We start from the raw sequence: 10676 nt of genomic DNA, 5'->3' as shown, positions 1-10676 counted from the left end.
CCCAGCAGCCATCCATCCAGCCGGGCTGGAGCACTGAAGAGTCCCGGCACCTGGGAGTGCATGAGGATGTAGGCGTCATGGGAGCTGCCTGGGTACCTTGCGCAGACTTGTAAAATCAGCATTCTGTGATCACACACTACCTGCACATTCATGGAGTGGAATCCCTTCCTGTTGACAAAGGCACCGGGCTTACCTGATGGTGCCATGATGGCCACATGTGTGCAGTCTATTGCACCCTGGACGCGGGGGAAGCCAGCAATCACTGTGAAGCCTTTGGTTCACTCTTTCTGGTTGGCCTCCTCCCAGCGGTAGTGGGTGAGGGTCAATGCATGCCTGAAGAGAGCATTTGTGACCTGCTTGACACAAGCGTGGTAAGCTGATTGGGAGACACTGCAGAGATCACCTACTGAGCCCTGGAAAGAGCCGGAGGCATAAAAGTTGAGGGCAGCTGTGACCTTCAGAGACACGGGCATGGGGTGTCCACCCACACAGCTAGCTGAGATCTCTGGACCAATCATCTGACAGATAGTGTTGACTATCTCTCTTGACCGAAGGAGCCTCCTTCGACATTGCACCTCAGATATATTGAGGTAGGTGCTTTCACGCTCTGTGTACCCTGGTATGGTGGCCTAGAAAACTATAGGGAGCCCACTCAGTATTGAAAGGGTTAATGGAGAAATTGAATTAAATGCTTAGGCCTAAGAGAAAAACACTGCAACCTTGAAGAACAATAGCATCTTGTCTGACCACTATAGTAATATGGGCCTTGAGACATTCCACGTGTCTCTCTCGGACCAAATGTAATCAAAGTTGTGATAGTCAAATTATAAACAACTGCACTTGTGGTGTAGGAATGGAAATTTACTGGAACATGGATTGGTCAGTAAACTTATGCAAATAAGTGGATTGAGATGTACAAAATTTACTGATTGGTTGTAAAATGCTTTTAAGCAAGTCTATGTGTATTCTGCTTTGAGACGGTACGATAACTCTCGCTGTATTGTTCTCCCTTGTGCCCAAGTAATAAATGGGGTTTCTACGTACGAAATGATGCCTCGGTGTGATTAATCTCTGACAGTTTCTGGAGGTTCCACCGAGATGACTAACCCCTGGGGTTGATTCATGGAGCGCTAGCGTTAGGACCTCCCGGTTCAAGGACTCCTCAGTCTGCAGCAGCCCAATTTGGGCTTCTGAGGTTCGTTGACCTGCGATCTGCCTTCGCCTGCCTGTGGCTGACTCTCAGGGTAAGTCATCTGTTTAAGTATTTGGGAGATTAATTTGGCCAGTAATTTAGTGTAAGTTAGTAGTAATATACCCAGGGGTTTGAGTCCCCTACAGGAAAAAAGTAGTAGTAGTATACCCAATTCTGAAGAAAAAAAATTACTTGAAATTCAGAAAGATTCTAGGAAAACCAAAAGACATAAACACAAGGTCTAGATGGTTCCAGTGGGTAAAAAGGGGTTTCTCAAGAAGAAATGAATTAAATATTAAAGGAAATCTGCTTTCCAAAAGCACTGGAATTTGAATTTGGGACAATCTTGAGATGTAAAGTGCAGTGTAATTTAATAGGTTACTTTTGAATCATTAGGATGCTATCTAAGATAAAGAATGTGTCGATAAACATACGGAAATTATAACTTGGATACAAATCATTACACATAAAAAAGAGGTTGTTTTAATTTTGATAGTGTAAATTACAGTTCTTACAAGGTTTAAAAAAATTGAGAACAAAAACAGAATTACCTGGAAAAACTCAGCAGGTCTGGCAGCATCGGCGGAGAAGAAAATAATTTTCATTTTAAAAGGTTTGACAACAATTGGCACTAATTCAAATGCTGCAAGCTTTTGTATTTGTAAAGTCTGTTCCCAAAATATGAACTTAAGCTCAAGATCTTGACAAAGTTTGGCAGAAATCCATTTTTTGGCTGAGTTAATGAATCTGGGATAATGCAAAAAAAAAAGTCAGACATAATTTAGTGGGACAATAAGATGTTTGAGAAGTAGATAAGGAAGCAAAACATGTCAATGCTTGATTTCTGTTTTAAAACTGTTATGAAAATACTTTATTGGACTGTAAACTCTCTTCAGACAACCTGAACAAGATAAGATGGTAGCTGTTGCATGTGTAAACTGGTATGAGGAAAGTTGGAGAAAGAGTTAGGGAAAGAGGACATAATGTACAAACTGTTTTAAGGGAAATGAATTTGATAATTTGGCCATCAACTGAAGCATTGGAACTGCCTAAAGAGTAAGGAAACATTTTAAACAGTCAAGGCAATAGAGAAACTGACTTCAAGAGAATTAAGATGATCATGGTCAAAAAAAAACTTAGAGGTAAAACTATGTGGAATCTGTAGTTCAGGAATTGAAACGTAAGGAGAAATAATAATTAACAACAATTTACCACAAGATGGATACAGGTAAAGGGAAAGCTGGGAAAAGGCTAAATAGACGTATTACTGATTATATTAATGTGCCTGTGAGCGACAAAAAGTAAGACCACAGGATTAACACCTTGATGACAGGCAGAGTTAAACGGTTCCCAGAGAGAACCATCACTGGAAGTGAAGATACTGAGCCATTGAAAGATAGGATAAGAAGGTACACTGTAGAGTTGTGTTGGCAGTTTAAGGAATTGAGGCCTGACATGAGACAACAGCAGGAGAGAGTAAACTGGAAGGAGTGGGGGGTGCCTACCCAGATGGATTCAGATCAGGGAACTCACTTCACAGGGAGAGTCATTACAGAAGTGTGTAATCTTATGGAGATTAAACAGAAATTCCATATTCTTAACACCCCCAGAGTCCAGGGATGGTGGAAAGGATGAACTGAACTTTAATAACATCTCTAGCCTAAGCAATTCAGGAGACAGGCAACAACTGGGCCACAGTATTGCCCAGCATTCTGATGCACCTTAGGGCTACACCAAATGGGACTACCAGGTTCACCACATTGAATTGATAACAGGAAGGGCCATGCAATTACCTGAAAGCATTATATTAGGAGGTGTGGGGCCACTGAAAAGAAAAATACAGGACAATGTAAGGGAATTAAGTAGGCAATTACATTAGTTGAGAGAGGAAGTTAGAGACTGAAAGATGATTAAGGATATGGAAACAGGCAAATCCAAAGAGCAACAATGGACCCCCCAAGTGGGGAATAAGGTGATGGTCAGGGTGAGCTCAGAGCGAACTGGCATGGACCATACGAGGTAATTATAACAGGTGATACATGTGCACTTGTAGATATGAGAACGAGAGCCGATGTTAATGTCTCCACAGATCTACGATCCTGGTCATGGGCGTATCAGTACTGGCAACAAGGTCGGGGATCATCACTGCTCATCCCGCACCACAGGAGGAACTTTGGTACAGCACGGACAGTGCCGAATGCGATACTCCACGGGGAATGATAAATGTAGGAGAACAAGTGCTTTCAAGTAGTAAGGGTTTGCTTCAGATCGGGCATGGGAGGTCCGCCACTACCCAGTCACCTCCCACCTCTACTTTCACAGTCCGAGTAGAGATAATTGAAGACCCTCAAACCACACCAACTTGTCCGACTATGCATCCAGGACCGGCAAGTGGTTGGTACTGGTTAATCAGAAGTTTTGTATGATAATGTACACCATGAGCTGGTAGTCTTGAACATATCCTGAATCGTCCTGCCCCAGTGTTGCTCAATCCATACCCAAGCACTCTATATGGCTCTGACATGCCAATTGATGACTGAGGCAGTTCAGTTCAATGGCGAGATGCGATCAGGCTTGGGAGGGAACCACGTTAAGCGTAGCCTGATAGATGATGCTGCTATGATATTCAATATAGGGACATCATTGGTTAATCCAAAGCCCGGCTACCATGCTCGAAAGTCATGCAGGGACTATCAATAAATTAATTGAAATAGGGAAAAATATTTCAGACGAAGCAAGCAGAAATGATGTATGCACCATCTATGGATCTTGGGCACTGGAACAAGCCCAAGAAAATTTAAGACAGATTAAAGAAGGGATAGTCCCTTTATGGGTAACTAATGAGCATTTATTGAATCTCTCACGACACAAGAATCATGACTTGACCGGTTGCCAGCTCAGAGGTTTAACACCTGTATATAGAATGAATGTTGAATGTATAGTGAATAGTAATATGCTAATAGGCATTGTATTAGTAATACCTGTCATACTTATGTCAATGACATAACCCAGGCAAGACGCCCACAGTGACCGCTGGTACGGGACCCCAGCCATGGGGCCCATCTGTACACCTGCAAATGGACTTTGTACAGATGCCTAAATCTATGGGATATAATTATGTTTTAGTTACAGTATGTTTCTTCTCGCGATGGGTGGAGGCATATCCCACTCGACAAAATGATGCTGTTATTGTTGTAAAATTGTTGTTGCATGAATACATACCCAAATTTGGAATACCAGAGATTTTATTGAGTGATAATGGGCCTCATTTTACTACTAAAGTGATAAAGGAACTGTTGAAGGCCTTACAATGAAACCATCACCTTTCCTGACCATACCACCCCCAGTCTACTGGGGCGGTGGAAAGACAAAATGGTATTTTGAAAAACAAACTAGCTAAATTATGTGAAGAAACCAGTTTGAAATGGCCTGAAGCTCTACCCGTGGCACTCATGACTTTGCACTCTCACCCTAACCGTACCGCCTCCCTCTCTCCTTATGAAGTTGTAATGGGACATCCTATGCGCCTCCCAGTGGCCCCACCTTTGCCTGCTAGGGAAATGGACATCCACGCTATGGATGAGGGAATGATTATATACTGTATAGTGCTCACGAATTCTCTCAAGAGCTTGCATATACAGGTCGTAAAAACTCAGAAAAAGCCCACCACTGAAGATTGCCATCAATACCAGCCCGGGGACCTAGTCCTGGTAAAGACCTTCAGGAGAAAGAACTGTTTGGAACCTCGATGGGAAGGGCCTTTCCAAGTCTTGCTCACCACCCATACGGCTGTGAAGGTTGAAGGACATCCCTTGTGGATCCACGCATCGCACGTCAAGCAGACGCTGACCTCGGACGGAAGTGCTTGTGCAAGAACTTTAACTGAGCTGTCAGAATGCTGACTCTGATTTGGATCCTGTCCTGTGTGGTACTTGTGGGGGCACAGAGTACCAATTCTGCGGTTCAATTAATGCAAGCCGTAGCCTCGCAAGTTAATCGGACTAAATGTTGGATTTGTACTCATTTTCCTGTTAACCCCTCCTCCTCTGAGATGCATTTTCTGGCTTTCACCTCAGATTCCACATAGTCCCTAGGTAATACAGGGGCCCTCATTCAGCAACCCCCCATTTGGAGGCGGGAGCCCATCTTTGTGGCAGTTAAGGAGGAGGCCTGGCTATGCGTCAGGAGAAATTATACCAAGGGTAGTACTCAGGTGGGTGAGTTGCCATTGGGTTCCTGTGCCTACCTTGCTGATTCAAGCCAGCTATCTATTCCCTCCCTATCCTCTGGAATCAGGATTCCATTTGGATGAAGCCCGGCGGCTAGGATACATAGAACATGGCTAAAGGTGGTGGATTGTCCTTTTAGGACAAAAGGGGGGAGTGTGGTGGCCTAGAAAACTATAGGGAGCCCACTCAGTATTGAAAGGGTTAATGGAGAAATTGAATTAAATTCTTAGGCCTAAGGGAAAAACACTGCAACCTTGAAGAACAATAGCATCTTGTCTGACCACTCTAGCAGGATGGGCCTTGAGACATTCCATGTGTCTCTCTTTTGGGCCGAATGTAATCAAAGTTGTGATAGTCAAATTATAAACAACTGCACTTGTGGTGTAGGAATGGAAATTTACTGGAACATGGATTGGTCAGTAAACTTATGCAAATAAGTGGATTGAGATGTACAAAATTTACTGATTGGTTGTAAAATGCTTTTAAGCAAGTCTTTGTGTATTCTGCTTTGAGATGGTACGATAACTCTCGCTGTATTGTTCTCCCTTGTGCCCAAGTAATAAATGGGGTTTCTACGTACGAAATGATGCCTCAGTGTGATTAATCTCTGACACTGGCAGCAGGATAGTGATGTCTTCTGCGGCCCCTTGCGCCTTGGACTCTTGGCCTTGCACCCCTTGTGCCTGTGCCTGTCCTCCCAAAGGTGGCTCCCCTGGAGGCTGAATGTGCACTCATGGCCTCCTCCCCCTTCTAGCCCTGCCTTCCTCCTCAGATGAGATGCCTCCAGTGGAGAGATCACCTCCCATTCCCAGGCTCAGTGAGGCTTCCTGAAACCTACAGGCCCCAAAGCAAATCCTCACTGAAAAGTGCTGACCTGAAGGTTATGAGTAGAGTCCAAGCAGCTGCTATGCATTTGACACTTCTCCACCTCACACATGCAACATTCAATAACTTCTGAGCACTAACTATTAAATGTCTGAATTCGCAAAAACAATGATCCCTCTTTCCCGCCTGTGGGTGAGCTTCATTGAAACTTTGGATAGTTGCCTGCCTGTTGCACCCATGCGACTGGCCAAACATTGCACGGGCGCCTTAAAATCCATGATAATCAGAGACTCAACTACCTTAAGTGGCCCAGTAATTACTGGCGGGGCGCGCAACGGACATTGTCACGTACCCGCCCAGTGAAATATTGCGATGGCGCACAGTGATGTCGGGACGCATGCCCGACGTCACCACGTGTCATTTTACGCGTTGGAGTGCGGTTCCCGCCCTCCACACGCTGACAGAAAAATTCTGGCCCTTAGCTCTGTACACTCTTTAAAAAATTTGGATTCAGATAGTAGGTCAGCTGCATCCCAATTCAAACTGGGAAATGTTGTCGATGTTTTGACAATATGCCTTTGACCATCCTTCCTTCTCCTATAGCACCTGGGATGTGTGTCACTGTAGCCGCTTCTCTGCCTATTACAATCACAACTTTCTCTGGCCAGATTTTTATGACGGTTTTTTTTTTGCTTGACTCTCCCTTTCTCACTATCGGTGCAGCCCACGCCCTGGTCACTTGCGGTTCCTGACTGAGCTAACCTGGTGGTGGTCCTCTTGGCATGCTGTTCCATTCATAAACTGACAGGCAATCTCACTATAACAGACACTGCAATCTCACTATGAGATCCATCTGCCTACCAGCTATTTATTTAAGAACTATCTTGGCACTGTGTCTTCTGTGGCTCTGTTGTGGTCTGACCAAAATGTGAAGGGTTCCCTCATGTCATGTAGCACAGTCTGAAACTGTTGAGCATGTTGTACCTGTTTTTGCTGTCAGGCTGTTTGATCATGACTGAGTACCATGTCATGTTGTTATCATGATATTGTCACCAATCGCTCATAAGGGATTGGGTATGTTGTGAGTCCATCTAGGCACATGAGAATATTTATACATAGGTAAATATCTTGAAGACATCAGCAGCAGAGCTCTGTGTGTGTGTGTGTGTGTGTGTGTGTGCTCTGCTCAAAAGCAAAAGTGAAACTAAGACTGGATCACGTGACACACTTCCCTTCTAGTGATGTCATGCTGCTATCCCTTAAAGGCATATTACAACACTCACTATCACATGTAGTTGTTGCGGTGAATAGAATAGATGCATTTAAGATGAAGCTAAATACTTATATGACAGAGAAATTAATTAAAAAATGGGTTGATGTAGCTAGTGAAAGAGGGTGGGAGATGACTGATGTGGCGCATAAACACTGACATGGACATTGTGCAGTTAGTCCCAGTGGCCTGTTAGTGTGCTGAACATTTTATGTAATTCTATGTTGTATAAATAATACAACTAAATGCCAAAACTTGTAATCTTGGGGCTGGATATTAACCCAGGGGTAGGGAGATAATGAAGGGTTGCATGATATTGGAAAACCCAGGAAGACAGGTTTTCCATAGGTCCTGCTCAATTTAACGGCAGGACCTGATTAGCATTTTGATCTAATTTGAGTCCAGAATTTCACCCAAGCCAGGCGCTGACAGGTCCCAGTGAACGGGGGCAGGAGGACGAATTCATCAGGCAGAAAGGGAAATGTGGGGAGTGGGTGGGGGAAGGGTAGTGGGAATGTTGCATGTTTTATATTTAGGATCTATGAAGAGATGACGCTATTTTCTGTGTGTGTAACAGGTTTAATTTACAGTGCTTCAGCTCTTGCTTCCAGCTCTTTCTAAAGTTTGTTCACTTTCTCTGAGTTGACGCCAAGGCTAAACCACTCAAGCAAAGTGAGCATACATAGTAAACAGATACACATAATTAAACACACCACAATTGCCATGGTGGGGGTGGGATGGGGACGAAACATGGGGATGAGGAGGAACAACATTGGTAGGGGTCTTTATTGGACAGAGGGTGCCCCAGCAGGAGGCACTCCCCCAACCCAGCAACAAGGCTGCCAGGTTGGACACTTGGCTCTGGCACCCACTGCTTACTGGGCAAATTCCAGTGGCGATGGGAGGAGGTAATTAAATGGGCGTTGATTGGCCACTTGAGAGTCTCAATTGGCCCATGGGCAGGTGGCTACCTAATGCCTCCACCTCCAGGGGTAAAATCCCAGCTGAGGCAGGTAGGAAATGGGCATGGTATCACAACCAAGGCCCCAATTTTATGGCCCATCCCTGGAGGAATAGGGATTAAAATTATGGTCATGGTTTCCAAAACCTTGGTATCACAATAATATACCCAAGCTTAATATAAACCTAATATCCTTTGGTGCTGTGACATGTCCCCATGAAAAACCTGTTGCCACAAAACAGAGCTGATACAAGCAGCATCACATTTTAGTTATTGATGCATGATTCCTTTTATCGAACAGAAATATTGTCACTGAATTAATGTAAAACATACAGAAAAAACAGTGATAAACGAATATAAATGCATTCCATTTCAAAAGACAGATTGAATGTCAGTTTGGCTCATTTGGCAGTACTTTGGCCTCTGAGTCAAAAGATTGTGGATTCATTGTTTAGGCTAATAATTCCATGCTGTACCAAGGAAGTTCTGGATAGTAGGAAATGCTGTTTTTTGAATGATATGTCAAATCAGGCCTGTCTGTTTGTTCAAAAGGTCCTTTGACACTATTTGAAGAGGACAGACGGTTCTATAATCTGCTGGTCAGTGTTCATTCCTCGACCAAGTCAACTGAAACAGATTATCCGGTTATTCATCCAATTTACAATAGGTAGAATGTTGCTGTGTGCAAACTTGCTACCATATTATTATCCTAAATAATAAAAATAATGTGCTCCACAGGTAATGTTGGGATCGTTATCCATTCATTGGGACTACAAGCTGATCCTGCTTGATAATACAAATTTAAATACCTTAAATCCATTTCCAGTAAATAGCACAACCTGTTGGAGAGTGCTACATTCTCAAGATTGACCTTCTGGTGCTAACAGCTGTTGACCGGCATGAAAGTTGTGCTTTTTTTTTGCCAGATATAACATAGCTGAGGGCAGAATGACTCAATTTGCAGTTTGGGCATTGGAGGCCATGATGCAGCAAGGAAGGATGGTCCTATTTGGAGGAAAGAAGCAGCCAGCTATAAACAGCACAATTTTCAACCATGCCTTGAAGCACCATTTCAAACAAGCAATGAGAATCTGGTCAAGGGCTTTACTTCAAAGTAAATTGAATTGAAGCCTCAATAAGCTTTATACATATTCTGTGTGCAGCTTATTTGTGTTCAAAGTGCTTCCGACACACAAAGGCCGTCATTAGACACAATGTAGGTTTCCAACCTCCTATTGTATTACCGGCCCTAGCTACCACATGTCAAAAATTAATTTTTGTCTTTCTTTCCCTGTCAAGTTACCTCAAATTTCAGTTGGGAGAATTCTAGAACCAGGGGACATAGATTCGAGATAAGTGGCAGAAGGTGTAGGGGGGACATGAGGAAGAGCTTTTTTTACACAGAGGGTACTGGGTGTCTGGAATCGCTGCCCAAATTGGTGGTAGAGGCAGAAACTCTAAACTCTTTTAAGAAGTACCTGCATCTGCACCTTAAGTGCTGTAAACAGCAGGGCAATGGGCCAGGTGCAGGAAGGCAGGATTAGAAAGGGCACCTGGGTGTCCTTGGGCTGGCATGGACAAGATGGGCTGAATGGCCTCCTTCTGTGCTGTAACTTTTCTATAGTTCTATGGCTAAACATTTGTTTATACTGGAAAACTAAATATTTCACACAACAAGAAGCACTCATAGGTTGGAATTGAATGTACCTCTGTGATTTCTACATCTTTGTGATAATTTGGCTAAATATGGCAAAACAAAATGGATTTGAGTTGGCCCACATCGTAGGCTCACCTATGCTGACAGCTCAAGGGGTGAGATACATTAAGTCACGCACAACAGGGAATCCCTCCCCCTAATTTGAATATACTATTGGCCTATGAAAAGCTTGCACAGCAGGCTCAACCAGTCACAAACTTAGCTTAACTCTAAGCTATCAGTTCTTAAAGACTGTAGCTCACGGTTAAAGGAAAGTGTGTGGTTCTTCCAGAAAAGCAAACAAATTGTGCACAATGGCATTGTGTAGAAATGTGGGAAACACTGCTTCCTCTGATCTTGAAGACTTGGAGGCCCTTCTGAAAGCACCTAGCATGGTTGGCAACATCTGTAGTGTTCTGACAGGCTAGTTTTCTGAAGTCCAGGTACACGTGGAGGGGTCTAAAAAGGTGGGTTTTGGGGTAGTGACAGATGTTGGGAAAATG

Source organism: Carcharodon carcharias, chromosome 13 (genome assembly GCF_017639515.1).
Source record: "Carcharodon carcharias isolate sCarCar2 chromosome 13, sCarCar2.pri, whole genome shotgun sequence".
Lineage (NCBI taxonomy): Eukaryota > Metazoa > Chordata > Chondrichthyes > Lamniformes > Lamnidae > Carcharodon > Carcharodon carcharias.
Note: the sequence above shows the minus strand (reverse complement) of the source record.